Source organism: Dama dama, chromosome 12 (genome assembly GCF_033118175.1).
Source record: "Dama dama isolate Ldn47 chromosome 12, ASM3311817v1, whole genome shotgun sequence".
Classification (NCBI taxonomy): Eukaryota; Metazoa; Chordata; class Mammalia; order Artiodactyla; family Cervidae; genus Dama; species Dama dama.
In genome coordinates, this window is record NC_083692.1 from 28,663,610 (window position 1) to 28,678,773 (window position 15,164).

Genomic DNA, 15,164 nt, shown 5'->3' on the forward strand with positions numbered 1-15,164 from the left:
CCTTTCCCAATTTGGAACCAGTCCATTGTTTCATGTCCAGTTCTAACTGTTGCTTTTTGACCTGCATACAGGCTTCTCAGGAGGCAGGCAAGGTGGTCTGATATGCCCATCTCTAAGAATTGTCCAGTTTGTTGTGACCTGCATGGTTAACATCCTCAAATGAAGGAAAAATTTATCCATCTGTTTCCTCAGATTCCAACATGCACACTGAAGTGTTATATAAGAGCACATGACAATCTACCTTCTCTTTCCTATAATCCATGTCACCCAAGTAGCAAGTGACAGGCGACTCTCTCCATGTGACTATCCTGAGAGTCAGGAAGGACACGGTTACATTGGCTCCAAATCAAATCTCGGACTTTTCTTCTCAGTTTGTTCCTTCTGTGTACCTAGAATAACATAGGACTTAGGTTTCAGCTAGTGGATGAGAAGGAGACCTCTAGGCCCCTACTCACATGTTGCTCTCCAGCTTTCCTTAGATTCTTATGTACTAGATGTATTTGGAATATTGTGGACCCTCTTTGTCTTGCCATCAAATTGAATTGCAACAACTATATTTAACTCAAATGTTAGCTTGGATCATATAGAACTGCTGATTAATCAAACACTTTTGATCAACAAAAGCAGTGATTTCATGAAGCTTAATAAAAAGAAACAAAATTACCCCCAAACAAACCCCTGAAGCATGATACATAGTTACTGAACAGATTTTTTTCAGAAGATAAAAAGGAAGCCATATTCCTTAATAAACCCTCTTACCTCCCCCCCCCTCCTTCCTCAATCCCAAACTCTAAGGCTGTTCTCACATCTCTCATGCTTTCCTTCCTTTTTTCATTGCCTTTCTCTGTCATCACTTTTCCAAGGCCCTCAATCTCCATTTTTAAACGCTTATCTCCCTCACATTCTGTTATTAGGCAATTTTTCCTTAAGTAGAACAAGTTGGCCTTTTTAGCTTTCTAATTTTTCCTCTTCATCTGTCACCCCACTAAACACAATAAAGTCTTATAATTACAAAGACAAGGAAATCTCCCTCCCTGCCAAAGAGGAGAGTGATAGGATTATAAATATTTATAATCCGATATATTCCCCTGACAGTACAAAAGATTTCAGATGAATTATAATTATCATCCTATTTGTAAGAAACATATGTAGCTAGAGGGGAAACAAACCCTTTTGCTTTCCAAATATGAGAGGGGATCTCACCTTTTCAGCCTCCAACCAAGTCATCACTGCCTCTCTGCTGCAGTGTCAGGCACTTTGGGCCCTGAAACTTCATTAGCACAGTGAGAGAAGATGGCTGTAAGAGTGAACTCGCTCACTCGTGTGCAGCTCTTTGCAAACCCGTGGACTGTAGCCTACCAGGCTCCTCCATCCATGGAATTTTTCAGGTAAGAGTACTGGAGTGGGTTGCCATTTCCTTCTCCAGGAGATCTTCCTGACCTGGGGATTGAACCCAGGTCTCCCACATTGCAGGCAGATGCTTTAACCTCTGAGCCACCAGGGAAGACCCAAGATGGCCGTGGGGCTCCTGAAAAATGACCAACTGTCGCTTTTTCTGTGTGATGAGGTGGGGTAACTAAAAATCTAACAATTTTAGAACTACAGAATATATTTGCACATGTAAATGTGTAAACACACCAATAGTATATACATATAAACTATATGCACATAATCTCACCATTGCAGGGTGAATTGTGCCTCCCCACCCTAACCCCCCATCAAATTCATATGTTGAAGCCCTGACTCTCAAAATGGCTTTATTTGGAGTTAAGGAGATAATAAAGGTTAAATGAGGTCACAAGGATGGGGCCTTAATCTGACAGGACTGGCCCCTTATGAGCAGAGGAAGAGATTTCAGGGGTGTGAGAATACAGAGGAAAAAAAAAAAATCTGCAAGCCAAGAATAAACAAATCTTTAAATAAATTGACTGGTCATGGTGGGTCTCTTTTGAAGGTGGCATTTGAGTAAAAATTTGAAGGAGAGAAGAGAGTTAGCTGACCACAAGTATATTTTGAGGAAGAGCAATTCTGGTCAGAGGAAACAAAGGCTCTGAGATAGGAGTCTTTCTGTGTGAAAGACCAACAACAAGCCCTATCCTGGCCCTATAAATCAGATTATGAATTTTAACTACATTCTCTGGTTGTTGATATGTACATTAACATTTGAGAAACCACAGCAAAAGTCTCTTCTTACATGGTGTGCTAAGTCACTTCCGTCGTGTCCAACTCTTTGCAACACTATGGGCTGTAACCCACCAGTCTCCTCTGTCCATAGGATTTTCCAGGCAAGAATACTGGAGCGGGTTGTCATGCCCTCCTTCAGAGGATCTTCCTGACCCAGGAATCAAACTCGTGTTTCTTATGTCTCCTTCATTGGCAGTTGGATTTTTTATTACTAGTGCCACCTGGAAAGCCCCTCTTTAGCATGGTAGTAACAACAACCACATTTACACTTTAAAATTTTGAAAAGCTCCTATGTTTGGAGGAGAGGTTCCAGGGGCCAATCATTTAGTCCCACCCTGGCTACCCCACAGTTTATAGGGTACAGTTTGTGAATCTATGGTGGAGATTTGTGCTCCTTCTTCCCTGATCTTCATTTGTGTTACAGGGACATGACCCCACCAAGAAAAATATTTTCTGATTCTGTTTGTATCTAAATATGAACAATTCACCAGTTCTTAGCAATGAAACATGAATGGAAATGATGTGTGCTACTTTCAAGCCAAGGATTCTAAGATGTTACCAGAACTTCTCTACTCTTTTTCCTCAATCCAGTTAGAACTATGCAGAGGACTCTGAGGCTGTAGTCAGAGAAAAGAGATTCAGGATGGAAGGTGTCTGGCTGCCTCAATCATCACATGGGAAAAAGTGGGCCATGACTACACTGAGCCATTATATGAGTGGGAAATGAATGTTTATTATGTTAAGTCACTGACAATTTAGAGGTTTTCTTGTTTAGAGAGGCTAGAATTATCCTAACTCAAAGATTCTCTAAATTTCGGGTGCATCAGAGTCACCTGGAGGGCTGGATAAATCACTTATTGTTGGACTCCAGCATTTCAGATTCTGTAGGTCTGGGGTGGGACCCCAAAATTTTCACTTCTAACAAACTTCCTTGTGATGGTGATGTTATTGGTGTGAGAAGCATATTTTGATAACCACTGCACTAGCTAACAAAATAGACATAGTCGAGAGAGGGAAAGCTCATAGCCTCAAAGGATATATCTCCAAATCAAAAACATGAAATTAAGAGTAGACCAACTTATCCCTATGGGTGACCAAGTAGTGCTGCTGTATCGGCTGATTCTACCTAGTGTTGCACTGTACCATGTTCAGTTCTAAAAGGAATATGGAAAGGAGTACTGAAATCCATTCAGCTTAATTTTGGAGGGATGATTTTACCAATACTGGCATCTTTGCTTTTCTAATTTCCCTACCTTTCGTCCTGCTCTTCCAGTCCCTGAAAAGAAGCAAGCAGTTGATTTATGAGCTTCACAGAGCTTTTAGCCCAGGTGGTCTCGTTTGCATCAGTGGGATTACTGAGCTTCAGGTGACAGTGAGAAGCCAGAGGGTCCTCTGCCTTTTATGAGAGGTGAAGGCCATGCAACTCTTTTCCTGGCCCCACCTTTTACAAACCACCTCAAAATTTCACTGTTGCTTAGTGCTATAATTTAAGTTGAAAGGACTTTGCCTGTCTCTGCTGGAACATTCTGGACTAGACTGACATGAATTAACTTCTTCACTTAGAAAAAGTTGCTTCACTTTTGGAAGGAGTGACTGTAGGTCTTTCCAAATTGGACTTAGACATTTTAAGGTGGCTCATATAAATAAACCTTGAAATTCTTCAGAGAAACTTGTGATTTGATAGCTCTTCTCAGTGAAGACTATTATTAAATTACCATTCTGGATCATTTCACTGAAAGTTCCACTTCTTAAAATAGAGAATAGCTATATTCCTAGACACTAGCCTCAAAAAGCTGAGTCTCAAATTCTGGTTTTCAAATGGTCACTGGTTTCTAACTACTACTTTTCTACTTTCCAAGTTCGCTTGATTTAGAAGACATGGTATGTGTCTTCTTGAAATATCTTTTGTGCTCAGTACCTACACATAACAAGTACCATTTTTATTTGCTTCTCTGTTGCTAATTGGTGTCTGGGCCCCATTTTCTTAGCTGGGGGTTTTGCATCTCTGACTCCCACCTCCAGCCATGTTGATGTCAGGGCAGAGGTTTGGAATAAGCTTGCTTTGACATTGGCAAATGCCCTCGGGTATAACCTGACTGAGTCCCACCTTGGAAAATGCTTCCCTCCCCTCCTTCCCATCTTTAATCACTTATTTACTATATACTCTATGCCAGACTCTGCTGAATCTTGAATAAACAAGGTGAACAAAATTATGAACCTTATATTCTAGGGGAATACAGGAAACAAAAATTTTGCAGACGAGATTTAAATAGCATTAAATGTTCTGAAGAAGTTGAAGCAGGGTTTAGTGACAGCGTGTACTTGTCTAGAGTGGTGTAGTTGATAGCGAATGGTGAAGAAAGTTTTGCGTGAAGAGGTGCTATCTGAACTGACCATTAGTGATAAGTGAGTCACATGAGGATCTGAGGGAAATGTGCTCCAGACAGAGGGAAAGGCAAGTGTAAAGACTATGAGTTGGGAGCCATTTTGTTGTACCCAGGGAACAACAAGGAGGCCTTTGTGGTTGGAGTCTAACCAATAAGCAGGGGAAAGGGCATTGTTTGATGAGATTGGATCTGGAGGTCAGATCACATGGATCTTAATTAGTGAATTCCTTTAAATCATTTCATTCAAAATCTTGATAGTTGAAAGGACTGAATTCTTTTTCATTTTTTTTTAATTTGTGTGACCTGCTCAATTAGCTGTTTCATTTCTTAAATGACACTTTATCTTAACTAGTGGGTGCTTTGAGAGAAAAAGCTTGCTTTAAATTTTGGTACTGTGAAAACCAATTCGTAGGCAGGTTGATAAGAAGTCTGGGGTCCCCAAGCAGGAGAAATGGGTCTGGGGCTCTCAAGGAGGAGATAGGTATCAAGAATTCTCAAGGAATAGGAAAGGACAAAAGATTTTTTCCCCTACATTCCTTAGTCTTAGCCACATAAAATGCTTTTTTCTTTAAACTAGGAGCTGATGATTACACAACAAAACAACTAAGCTTCAACTCTATACTAAGGATTATGTAACAACAATGTATCCTGCTTGAGGGCAGTTTCTCCTTCTTGAAAACCTTCTGACTAATCTTGTTATCTTAAAATGTAAACTGTGGGTGTGGGTCTGGTAAGATCTTTACAACCTTGAGACATTCTTTTGATTTATTGTAAAATAACCAACTAAAAAAGTAAATAGCTCCCTTGCTAAGACTAGCAAGGGGGGCACTCTCCATCCCCCTTCTGATGCCTATGTCAGAAGCTTTCTCTGTCCCTTTTATACTTTAATAAAACTCTGCTACAAAAAAGCTCTCAAGTGATCAAGCCTGGACCCTGGTCCCGAAGCTAAATCTTTTTTGGAGATCACGAATCCAACACCGTTAACCCTAAGCTATCAGTACCAGTATTCTAAGTACTCCTACTTTCCTCCCCTTTCTGTTTTGGGGACCAGGGGATGCATAACCCAGCTGCAGCAGGTTGAATGGTGTTGCACTGGATAGCCATTCAAAGTTATCCTGGCTGTAGTAATGGAGATTTCTGGTTGAAGGAAGCTGACAGGGACATTCCAGTTAGAGCAAATCAGTAAGGATTTCCTGAGGAGAGAAATTTCTAGCTGTCACATGCAAAATATGTTTAATTTTTTTTTTACTCAAGTAAATGTTTCCATTGAAAATGAAATGTTTTCAAATTGACTTGAGTTAATATGAAAAGAAAATATGAGCTTTCTAATGAAATACTGTAGATTAAAAAGAACGTAGGATTTCTTAAATTGATTTTTATTGGAGTATATTTGCTTTACAAAGTTGTGTTAGTTTCCACTGAACAGCAAAATGAATCAGCTATAGATGTACATATATTCCCTCTTTTTTGGATTTCATTCCCATTTAGGTTTTCATATAGCCCTGGGTAGAGTTCCCTGTGCTGTACGATAGGTTCTTGTTAGTTGTATGATTGATAATATGTATGGAACACATGGTGGATGTATGAAATAGGTGAAATATGTATGAAATAGATGAATGGTGATGGACAAGGAAGCCTGGCATGCTGAAGTCCATAGGGCTGCAAAGAGTCAGACACGACTGAGCAACTGAACTAAACTGATGAAATAGATAACTAATGAAAAGAGCATAGGATTTAGAATCAGAAGACTTTGCTGTGTCACATCTTAGCAAGTCCTTTAGCCCTGTAATGATGTACACCTTTGTTTCTGTGAGCCATGTAGCTTGGGGATTAAGGTCCAATAAAGAATCCACCTGCAATGCAGGAGACCCTGTTTTGATTCCTGGGTTGGGAAGATCTGCTGGAGAAGGGATAGGCTACCAATCCAGTATTCTTGGGCTTCCCTTATGGCTCAGCTGGTGAAGAATCTGCTTGCAATGTGGGAGACTGGGATCCCATCCCTGGGTTGGGAAGATATCCTGTAGAAGGGAAAGGCTACCCACTCCAGTATTCTGGTCTGGAGAATTCCATGGACTGTATAGTTCACAGGGTTGCAAAGAGTCAGACATGACTATGCAACTTTCACTTTTATTTTCACTTCAGGCAGAATGAGGTAAACTCTTGGTTCTTTCATTTACTTATCTGGGTAAAGGAAAAAAAACCTCTCAGTGACCCTGTTTTCTTACCTATAAAATGGTGAGCTGTTATTGAAAGCATTAAATTATGCTTTTAAATTCATGGCAAATATTCCTTTAGGATGGATTGGTTGGATCTTCTTGCAGTCCAAGGGACTCTCAAGAGTCTTCTCCAACACCACAGTTCAAAAGTATCAATTCCTCGGCGCTCAGCTTTCTCTATAATCCAATTCTCATATACATACATGACTACTGGAAAAACCAAAGCTTTGACTAGACAGACCTTTGTTGGCAAAGTAATGTCTCTGCTTTTTAATATGGTATTCAGATTGGTCATAACTTTCTTCCAAGGAGCAAGCATCTTTTAACTTCATGGCTGCAGTCACCATCTGCAGTGATTTTGGAGCCCAAGAAAAGAAAGTCTGTCACTGTTTCTATTGTTTCCCCATCTATTTGCCATGAAGTGATGGGACCATGATATTAGATTTCTGAATGTTGAGTTTTAAGCCAACTTTTTGACTCTCCCCTTTTACTTTCATCAAGAGGATCTTTAGTTCTTCTTCACTTTCTGCCATAAGTGTGGTGTCATCTGCATATCTGAGGTTATTGATATTTCTCCTGGCAATCTTGATTCCAGTTTTTGCTTCATCCAGGCCGGCATTTCACATGATGTAATCTGCATATAAGCTAAATAAACAGGGTGACAATTTACAGCCTTGACATATTCTATCCCAATTTGGAACCAGTTTGTTGTTCCATGTCCAGTTCTAACTGTTGCTTCTTGACCTGCATACAGATTTCTCAGGAGGCAGGTAAGGTGGTCTGGTATTCCCATCTCTTTCAGAATTTTCCACAGGTTGTTGTGATCCACACAGTCAAATACTTTGGCATAGTCAATAAAGCAGAAATAGATGTTTTTCTGGAACTCTCTCGCTCCTTCCAAGATCCAACAGATGTTGGCAATTTGATCTCTGGTTCCTCTGCCTTTTCTAAATCCAGCTTGAACACCTGGAAGTTCATGGTTCACATACTGTTGAAGCCTGGCTTGATGTATTTTGAGCATTACTTTACTAGCATGTGAGATGAGTGCAATTGTGCAGTAGTTTGAGCATTCCCTGGCATTGCCTTTCTTTGGGATTGGAATGGAAACTGCCCTTTTGCAGTCATGTGGCCAGTTCTGAGTTTTCCAAATTTGGGGGCATATTGAGGGCAGCACTATAACGACATCATCTTTTAGGATTTGAAATAACTCAACTGGAATTCCATCACCTCCACTAGCTTTGTTCATAGTGATGCTTCCTAAGACCCACTTGACATCACGTTCCAGGATATCTGGCTCTATCTGAGTGATCACACCATCATGATTATCTGGGTCATGAAGATCTTTTTCATATAGTTCTTCTGTGTATTCTTGCCATCTCTTCTTAATATCTTCTGCTTCTGTTAGATCCATACCATTTCTGACCTTTATTGAGCCCATCTTTGTGTGAAATTTTCCCTTGGTATCTCTAACTTTCTTGAAGAGATCTCTAGTCTTTCCCATTCTATTGTTTTCCTCTATTTCTTTGTGCTGATCACTGAGTAAGGCTTTCTTATCTCTCCTGCTATTCTTTGAAACTCTGCATTTAAATGGGAATATCTTTCCTTTTCTCCTTTGCTGTTGGCTTCTCTTCTTTTCATAGCTATTTCTAAGGCCCCCTCAGACAACCATTTTGATTTTTTGCATTTCTTTTTCTTGGGGATGGTCTTGATCCCTGCCTCCTATACGATGTCATGAACCTCTGTCCATAGTTCATCAGGCACTCTGCCTATCAGATCTAATCCCTTGAATCTATTTCTCACTCCCACTGTATAATCATAAGGGATTTAATTTAGGTCATACCTGAATGGTCTAGTGGTTTTCCCCACTTGCTTCAATTTCAGTCTGATTTTGGCAATAAGGAGTTTATGATCTGAGCCACAGTCAGCTCCCGGTCTTGTTTTTGCTGGCTGTATAGAGCTTCTCCATCTTTGGCTGCAAAGAATATAATCAATCTGATTTTGGTATTGACCATCTGGTGAAGTCCATGTGTAGAGTCTTCTCTTGTGTTGTTGGAAGAGGGTGTTTGCTATGACCAGTGTGTTTTCTCAGCAAAACTCTATTAGCCTTTGCCCTGCTTCATTCTGTATTCCAAGGCCAAATTTGCCTGTTACTCCAGGTATTTTTTTACTTCCTTCTTTTGCATTCCAGTCCCCTATAATGAAAAGAACATCTCTTTTGGGTGTTAGTTCTATAAGGTCTTGTAGGTCTTCATAGAACTGTTCAACTTCAGCTGCTTCAGCATTACTGGTTAGGGCATAGACTTAGATTACTGTGATATTGAATGGTTTGCTTTGGAAACAAACAGAGATCATTCTGTTGTTTTTGAGATTGCATCCAAGTACTGCATTTTGGACACTTTTTGTTGACTGTGATGGCTATTCCATTTCTTCTAAGGGATTCTTACCCACAGTAGTATATATAATGGTCCTCTGAGTTAAATTCACCCATTCCAGTCCATTTTAGTTCACTGATTTTTAAAATGTCAATGTTCACTCTTGCCATCTTCTGTTTGACCACTTTCAATTTGCCTTAATTCACAGGCCTAACATTTCAGGTTCCTATGCACTATTGCTCTTTATAGCATCGGACTTTACTTCCACCTCTAGTCATATCCACAACCGGATGTTGTTTTTGCTTTGGCTCCATCTCTTCATTCTTTCTGGAGTTGTTTCTCCACTGATCTCCAGTAGCATATTGGGCACCTACCTACCTGGGGAATTCATCTTTCAGTGTCCTATCTTTTTGCCTTTTCATACTGTTCATGGGGTTCTCAAGGCAAGAATACTGAAGTGGTTTGCCATTCCCTTCTCCAGTGGACCATGTTTTGTCAGAAAGTGTACATAGAAAGTGTGCATAGGATGCAATTAGACATGTTTATCATCCAAAAATGTTTTTGTTCTACTCTCATACATTATTGATCTCTTGGCTAGTTAGACAGTGCTCTGTTGGAAATAATTACCCTCAGAATATTTTAATATATTTTATTACATTTCATAATACACATACAAGCAAACATCCTTACATTTACACATCCATGCCCATACATTTATCCCAATGTATCAGTGTAATGAAACCACATGTGCTTTTTGCTGTCAGCTTTTTGTTTTATATCTTCCTTTTTGCTCAGATATCTGGCTTATTCACCTCCCAAATTTGAAGTGTGTTTCTCCCCATTGTTTTCTAACTTCTATGTTACTTTTGTGGAGCCCCATTGACTCATTTTAAAAATTATACTTCCTTTGTATATAGTCTGTGATTTATACTCTGAATCTTTTTGAATCTTCTTTCTATCATCAGTGTTACAAAATTAATTGACAACATGGCTTAGTATGGTTTCTATTTTGTGTCAGTTCATGTGACAAGCACTTGAAGAGCCCTTTAATCTGAAAATGCATGTTCTTCTAGGAATTTTTCCTGTAACTGTTTTTTGATCATTTCCTTTCATCTATTTTCTAATTTTTTTTTCTTCCTGGTACTCCTATAAATTAGTAGTGGGGCTGCTTGGATTTTCTTTTAACTCTCTTTAATCTTTCATTTTATTCTCTTCCCCCCTTAAGATTGGGAGAAATCCTTAAATTTATCTTTCAATCCTTCCAATGAATTTTAGTATTTTCTTATTCTCTATTCAATAAAAACATTCTTTTTTTATATGGAATTAATGGCTTTTCACTTCTCTGAGGCTACTAAAACATTTAAAAAATATTTGCTTGTTTTCTTTATTGTCCATGCCTTCTGCAGTCTGTTTTCACTGTCTTTATTCATGTTGGAGGTTTTCCTCAAATAGCTGTTAATCTTCATTATATTTTTTTATTTAAGAGTAAGTTACTCTAAATTGTAAGACTGTAACTACCCAATGTTGGTAAAGACATGAGGGAACAGGAAACTTCTAGGACTACTTTGAGGAAGGTAAATTGGTACAAAATAGCTAGGAAAAAATAATTTCTATATGAAGTGGAAAATATGCATACCTTATGACCCAATACTTTCACCTTTAGTTAAAAACCCAATGGAGATACTTGTACATGTGCATAAAGAGGTAAATTCAGGAATATTCAAAGCATCAGTATTTATAATATGCAGAAAATGAAAACAAATGATAGGTATATCAATAGTAGAACTGATAAAAATGTGTTCTTACAGTGGAACATTATACAGCATTGAATAAACTGGCTTATAATTATCTATAGCAACATGGAAAATGGACTGAAGTTACCTGCAACAAAATGGATAAATCTCATGAATATAATGTTGAAAAAAATATGTGACAGATACAGTAGAATAGATGCATTAAATTGTGGCATTGTCATCCAGTAATACTATACAGCAGTAAAAAACAAACTCTTAGCATTTTTGAATTCATAAGTTAATATCTCTTGAGCATAATGTTGGGGGAAAGAGGCCAGAAAAAAAGAATATATATGTTAAATACATCCATTTAGGTAAGATTCCAAAGCAGGCAAAATGAAACAGTGGTGTTTAGAATACAAAACATCAGTTATATTTGAGAGGAGGCAAAAATTGTTTTTTGCCATGGGGAGTGAAGGGTGGTAGTTTCTGGTTTGCTGGAGGTGTTTTATTTCTTGACTTGTCTAGCGGCTGCATAGGTATTCACTGTGTGATACTTTATTGAGTATATTTACTTATGTTTTAGGCACTGTTCTGTATGTGTTATATTTTACAATAAAAATAGTTTTTAAAAAGAATGAAGAACCTAAAAGACAAAAACTTGGTATCTATGATCAAAGCTGGCCAACTTGTAGCCTTCACTGAAAATCTAAAGGGCAGGGATATAGAAGTTTCCTAAGGGGACCCTATATTTCAATATTTATGAACCCCTTTTTCCCCCTTCCTGAATCTATTCAATTATTCCAGAGGACAGTCTAACAATTACATGCCTGAGGCAGTATATGCCTGGCTGCCAATATTGCTAAAGCAGAATATAGAAAAGAGGTGTGGGGTCTTGTCATTCAATATGCTGATTTTAAGTCAACCTGCCAATTTTCAGCAGGAAGCCTCCCCTTCCCCAATCTTTCCTGTGTTTAGGATATTCATGTTCAGTTTCTCCATCAAATAAGTCCTGTTTATGTACCAGAGAATGCCTAGGGATATAACTATTTCTAATATATGTTTTCAAATAAATATCTTGTTTCAACACTTTGCTTTTCTTCCCTCTTTGGGAGAACCAGTTACAATCATTTCCAGGGTTTTCCTGGTGTTCAGAGTTTGAGATGCTTTATTTCTTGTTTGTATCCCATTGACCCTGACTCCATGTGCACTAGGCACTCAGATTTCTTAGGTCTTCTATTCTTCTGTCCATAGTTGCGTCTTCCAGAGCTCAGACTTTTGTTTCCATTTTTTGCTTTGTGGGCTTAATTTATGAGTTGAATTGTGCTTTCCTAAAATTCATATGTTGAAGTTGCAACCCAGTACCTCAGAATGTGACTTTATTTGAAGATAAGGTCATTAAAGAGGTAAATATTTAAAATGTGGTCATTAGAGTGGGCTTTAACCCAATATGACTAGTGTCCTCATAAAAAGGAGAAATTTGGAGACAGACACACAGGTGAAATGTGAAGCGATACAGAAGGAGAACAGCTGTCTACAAGCTAAGAGAAGGGCTGTAGATCTGAGTTCTAACAGATCTTTCATTCAGTCCTCAAGAGGACCTATTCTGATGACACCTTAATTTTAGACATAGCCTCAAGAACTGTGAGACAATAAATCTCTGTTCTTTAAGCACTCAATTTGTGGTACTTTGTTATGGCAGCCCTAGAAAACTGTAATAAAGTGACAAATTACTTGTCATCAATACAGTGGCATTTTCAAATCAAAACCACAATGAGGTACCATTACACCCCAGTCAGGATGGCTGCTATCCAAAAGTCTACAAGCAATAAATGCTGGAGAGGGTGTGGAGAAAAGGGAACCCTCTTACACTGTTGGTAGGAATGCAAACTAGTACAGCCACTATGGAGAACGGTGTGGAGATTTCTTAAAAAACTGAAAATAGAACTGCTATATGACCCGGCAATCCCACTCCTGGGCATACACACTGAGGAAACCAGATCTGAAAGAGACACGTGCACCCCAATGTTCATCACAGCACTGTTTATAATAGCCAGGACATGGAAGCAACCTAGATGCCCATCAGCAGACGAATGGATAAGGAAGCTGTGGTACATATACACCTATACATATACATGTACATATACATTACTCAGCCATTAAAAAGAATTCATTTGAATCAGTTCTAATGAGATGGATGAAACTGGAGCCCATTATACAGAGTGAAGTAAGCCAGAAAGATAAAGACCATTACAGTGTACTAACACATATATATGGAATTTAGAAAGATGGTAATGATAACCCTATATGCAAAACAGAAAAAGAGACGCAGATGTACAGAACAGAATTTTGGACTCTGTGGAAGAAGGCAAGGGTGGGATGTTTCGAGAGAACAGCATCGAAACATGTATATTATCTAGGGTGAAACAGATCACCAGCTCAGGTTGGATGCACGAGACAAGTGCTCGGCCCTGGTGCACTAGGAAGACCCAGAGGGATCAGGTGGAGAGGGAGGTGGGAGGGGGGATCGGGATGGGGAATACATGTAGATCCATGGCTGATTCATGTCAATGTATGGCAAAAACCACTACAATATTGTAAAGTAATTAGCCTCCAACTAATAAAAATAAATGGAAAAAAAAACACAGTGGCATTTTAGGAAGGAGCAGATCAAACCTATATTAAACAGGAAATTCTGCTAGTTATTTTACATGCACGGTTTCACTTCACGTTGGTGCCATGCTATAAAGTTTTTATTAAGGATAAGATAGATGGAGAATGTAAATTGAAGTGTGCTAAATGGTGGTTTAGTCGCTAAGTTATGTTTGACTCATGCAGTCCCATGAACTGTAGCCTGCCAGGTTCTTCTGTCCATGGGCTTCTCCAGGCAAGAATACTGGAGTCGGTTGCCATTTCCTTCTCCAGGAATTCAAGCCTTAGGTTCTTGGTTATACCACTAAATCTCCCCGAGCTTCAGTTTCCTCATCTTTAGAGAGTAATAACATAGCTCTTATTTATGGAATTTGAAAGGACAAAATAAAAGTGTCAGTGAAAGTGCTTGTCCACTGTCGGCTGTCAGTGATAGTTACACTTATTATTTGAGAAAGGAATGGCTACCCATTCTAGTGTTCTTGCCTGGAGAAACCCTCCATGGGGTCACAAATAGTTGGACATGACTGAGCAACTAAGCACAAAAAACCCCACAAACCATAGGATGGAAGAAAGGATTAATATTGGTTAGTTCTTACTACATGCTTACTACATGCCAATTCATTTTTGGTTCTCAAAATAGCACTATTGAGGATTGTATAGCTATTACCATTTTAGACAAATTAGGCTTGGAAAATTTGTCTTAGATTGTAAAGTTAGAAAATGGAGGAGATGGACAAATGAAAATTCGGATGCCACATTCATCACACACTTTCAGTTACATGCCCAGCAAGAAGAGGTGCAAATCATGCAGACAGAAGGTGAGTCACATCCAAAGTTACTCCAGAGACTGGGCTGTTTCATTATTTTAAAGCACCTGGATGCACTACATCTATTGGTTTGTGATGATTTCACTAAACTGGTCAGATTAACCTGTAGCTACTTTGATACTCCATGTGTTGTCCATGGATTAGTAGCACCAGCATTACCTGGAAGCAAAACTTCTGACTTCGCCAAACCTTCTTGAATCAGAATCTACATTTTAACAAGATTCTTCCTCCAGTATGCACAATTAAGCTTGAGAAGCACTTAGGATAACCTTAGGTGGTCACAGGGGCTGAGTTAACTTGACTAAACCCTGTTCTTCAGGAGACATATCTCTTTTGTTTTTGCCCATTGCCCATTCTCTGTGGTTTTCTGTTTTCAGTAAATCTGTCCCTGCCATTTCTCACTCATTATCTCACTCTTTTATCCAACACCCTCAGTGATCTACTAGCACACACTAGTAAGTGCTTAGCTGCTCTTGAAAAGGTCCTCTATCTGAGTACCCTCTGGACTACAGGCCTTTCTAGTCATGCAGGCTCACTTTCACTCTATTTCGCTGCATCATCTATTTCTGAGTGCTGCTAACTGCATTGATCACCCTTTTAGTTTACTACTTACCATGTGTTTGAAAGGTTCTGTTTTTTCAAACTCTACAGTCAACTCTTTCTCATTAATGAAACTCCTCCTAAAGGAGAAATAACCCAATGATTTCCATTAAACAATTATTTTCAAACTGGAGCAGAACTGTTTATTTCTATTGAAGTTCTCATTTCTTTCCTTCTATTTCATTCAAAGCAT